General features: G+C 38.1%; 1 long non-coding RNA gene across 1 annotated transcript; it reads left to right on the forward strand.

Annotated features, from left to right (window-relative positions):
- Positions 1–286: 286 nt before the first annotated feature.
- Positions 287–3030, forward strand: LOC118598989. The gene is made up of 2 exons (XR_004948247.1): positions 287–2226; positions 2322–3030. It is a non-coding gene; the product is annotated as an uncharacterized LOC118598989 (long non-coding RNA).
- The last annotated feature ends 1157 nt before the right edge of the window (positions 3031–4187 follow it).

The raw sequence follows: 4187 nt of genomic DNA on the forward strand, positions 1-4187 counted from the left end.
ATCATCCCTTTCTTGACATGAAACAAAGACGTGAGTTTGCTGAAGTAGAGCGCAGCAGGGAGCTTGTGGCTCCCAGACTGTAGTCTCTAGATCTTTCTGCATTTTTTTTGTCTGCCCTTGATTCATAACAATTTGAATAAAAAATAGTCAGAAATGCAGTTTTTAGCTTATTTTTTTTAATATATGTCCCTCATCATCAGAAAAATGGCAAAAATGTGTAAAAAAATACTATTTTATTTTGTAGTGGGTCTTTAAATGACACCATCATCCACAATAAGCTGCAGTGGGGATGTAATAAGTTGGTCTAAAGTGAAGAAATTAGTTTTGAACATTTGACGACACACAGTTAAAGAAACAATCACTGTGATTTTGTTTTATAAAAGAATATAGCATCAGGCTCTATATTTATAATGTGGCTCCACTTGTAAAACAGAAACAGAAAGAAGAAATTGTTGTTTCCTATGCAAGTGATTTTTAGGTATCCAAATTAAGCACGAGTTAATATTTCAGAAGTTGAATTCCTGTTTATGCTGTTTTCAAATTTTGTTGAAGAGTTTTCTGAGTTGTATCTGCAGGGAAGGGTAGTATTTGTTTGCCTGTGGGAGGGGCTAAGCCTTATTTATATAAGTGGGAAAGCTTTACCAGGATCGTGTTGGTGAAAAGTTCTTGCAGACGTGATGCTGTATTTTTTTTAACTCTCTGGTAGTGCCATCTTTCATTTGAGAAGAACCCCGTCGTCCTCATCCATATAGGACTTGTGTTGCTTTAACTCTGTCATGATCCTAACTATAAAGTTAATTGCAGCGGAAAGAGATTTATTACTGGCTCTGTTTTCTTGGTGCCTGACTACCCTGCAGTGTCAGTTTTTATTGCAGGCACACATTTAAATCAGAGGTTCACAAACAGCAGTACTTCATCCAACGTCACACTTTCCAGAGTTCTTTAACCTTCACGTGTGTGTTTGTCCTCCTTCTGTTCTCTCACTGCTGCTAATCTCTTTTTTATCTCATAACAAACAAACACAGCTAACAACCCGGTTGTAAATCTAGGTTGTGAACGGGCTCTTTATGACTAAACTGAATTGCAAATCATTTTTTGTTTCAGTATGCTGGATGTACTTGTCAACTGCAAACCAGAAAAACTACAGTTACTTCTCTTTACTTAAACAATGCAGAAAACTCCACTCTAAAGTTCTTATTAAATAACAGTAATAGCAGTCATGGTTCATCAGTAAGTCCCACACAAAAAAATTAAATTTCAGTGTTTATCCTGAAAAATAAAAAAGTGTTTTGTTTTTTTTTTGTTTTTTTTTTTTTTTAAACAACTTTAAATAATCTTTAAATATTTTAGTGGAGAAAATTTTGCTTATAATAACATTTCTTTTTTCGCCAAACAAAAAAAATGCCATTTGAAATAAGTCGTGTTTGCTACGAAGATAAACCTGGCTGGGCCACAAGACTTTTGTCTCACAGCTGATATTCAAATGCCTTTGTCAGTTTTTACCTGTTCTCTTAAACCCTTCAGGTCACAGCAGATAATGATCGTCATGTTGGTTTGTTGAAAGTTTTGTCCCTTTTTATAATAGGTAGTCCACAGTCGAGTCATGTGATTAATTGTTCAGTACGATTATTTACACCTTAAATTGCTTAAAGCCATTTTTTGACTTCCAATCTGGGCTGAATTGATTGCAGCATTCACATTACATGTAGTGGGTTTGATGCGTTTATTATTGCATTCTTTACATTGTGCTTTGGTTGTGAATGCTTTATGAATTGTGTGGATGGAATAATCTAAAAATGACAGAAGTAAATCTAGTGTGACGGAGTTTGCTTCCCTCCTTTTTAAATCTAAATACAATCTGTTATTGTAATCAGACATTTGTTGTTGTACCTAAACAAGATTTTAAAAATAGATATTTGGGGAAGTTTCCTTTTTTCACCTTATGAAAACTGTATTGGTACTTTATTTTAGTCAAAGTTCTTTTACAACCCCAAATATCTTTGACATGAGATGCAAAACCAGTGTGGACAAGTTGACATCTACATTTCATTTTTTTTTCCAAATTAATGTTCCTCAAAATTTGAGGAATGTGTCTCTTTCAAGCACTTTCACAGGCACAGCTCATCCTGACCGACGTCACCTTTTGTGTCTCAAACATCTGTTTCCAGGACGTTTCCTCACTCGTTCATGTGTCAAACCTGGCGGCGGGTTTGGAGGAGCCTGCAGGTGTGTAGCCTACCTGAGGCCCCTGCAGTGATGACACAAACGGCAGTCACCATGATGTCACCACCTCCTCTAACGCAACTCTGTTTGACCCAAAGGAGAACGAGTGGGTATCTTCATGGAAGAACAACCTCAAAGACGAGTGGCTTTAACGGATACTTGCAACATAAAAATCTAGAAGAAAAACACTTGGCAGAAAGTAGGAGGGAGAGCATGAAGCACATTCCTCCCCCCATATAAGGAGAAAACTCCCGGAGTCCATCTCCTCATCTTTGAACTGCATAAACACACACAAATAAAAAAAACAGAAACTACAAACAGACTTTTAAATCCTGGCCTGTATTTCAGAGTTCTTGTCTTTCATGAGGTGTTTTCTACTCGACGGGAAGCCTGGGCAGCCCATCTGCCCGATGTTTGCTCCTCTCCCGGGGTTTGGTTGAAAGAGCTGAAACCCCAGGAGGAGGCTGGCTGCTCACGGGGAGAGTCTAGGAAATAGAAATAAAGGAGGGGGGTTGGAGAGACGCTGGGTGGTGGTGTTAGTGAAGGTTTGGGAGCTGAAGAGGCAGACAGATGAAGACAGACGGAGAGTCAGAGAGAGGAGAGCTTACCTTAAAAGGCTCTGTTTGCAGAGAGAGCAGGGTGTGAGGCTGTTTAGAGGTTTACTGCGCTCTGTGACTGTTAAATTAACAGACTTATGCAGGTAATTAAGACGATTTATCAAACAGGATAAACACAGTCTTTAGAAAGAGCCAGAAAATCATGACGGATTTGTGGAAAAAATGTAAAAAATAAAAAAATAATAAAAAAGAGCTAGTCTCATGCCTGCTTTCCTTTTATGAATCAACAACTACAGGATCTTTTTGGTTAACTCACTCACAAATATGAGGAGATAACAAGCACAAACACTTCTTCTCAAGGACTGAAGGCCCAGGCATGGGTCCAGGCTCTTTCTCGTCTCTCTAGACGGTCAGGACGGCTCTCCTTCAGACTGAGGGACTTTCTTAATAAGGCCAGAGACAGAGAGGACAGAACTGAGATTTCTCGCTTCCAACTCTGCATCTTCAAGACAGGCATAAGTCAAACTGCTTGTTTAATCTTTGTAACTCATGGGGAGGATCGCCCCTGAGGACTGACCGAAGGTCAATCACACGTTTGGTTTTCTTTGACAGACAACATCAAACCACTCCATTTGAAAAGCTGCCATAAACCTGTCAGAACAGACAGGAAATGTCTTCTCTTTTCCATTTTTGACAATAAATCAGCTAAATTTATTCATACATAATGAAGTCCAGCAGATAAAAATGCTTTGAATTGTTCAGAGACTAAATTTAAATATGTTCTGTTCTTATTCCATTAATCTGAACCCCCTTTTTTTGTTTAAATTACTTTTCATGCCCATGATAGTCTAGTTGTGCTAAAGATTTCCTCCTGATCTCTCATTTAGAAAGTTTTTCTAACCACTGTCACCTACTGCTCGATCAGTACAAGGATTACACCATATATATATAATTATCAAAATACAGTTAAAGAACTGTGTTTTTAACATTTTTTATGATGGAGAACAAATATAAATACAATTTAGATTAAAATGTCATTTCTGAGTATTTCTGGCCCAAAACTGTACAGCTGGAGAGCCCCAATGTTGCTCGCCATTTTTGTAGCCTTCCAGTAGCTGAGTTTCCATCACACATATGTACAAAACTCGAAACTCTAGAAATGTTAAAAAAACACAATTTTGCAATTACACTGTGTCTCAAACAGGCAGACGAGTGGATCCAAGTACAGCAAGTTTTACTGGCATAGACAGGAGAACAGTCAAAAAAGTCCACAAAGATAAATCAGTGTCAGGCAGGCTGAGATCAAACACGAGCGTGAGGGCATCAGAGAAAAACTAGAGTAGTCAGAGTCCAGGTGAGGGTCAGATGAAACAGAAGAAAACATAAGGATAATAACGCTCAGTAAAG

Source organism: Oryzias melastigma, linkage group LG7 (genome assembly GCF_002922805.2).
Source record: "Oryzias melastigma strain HK-1 linkage group LG7, ASM292280v2, whole genome shotgun sequence".
Classification (NCBI taxonomy): Eukaryota; Metazoa; Chordata; class Actinopteri; order Beloniformes; family Adrianichthyidae; genus Oryzias; species Oryzias melastigma.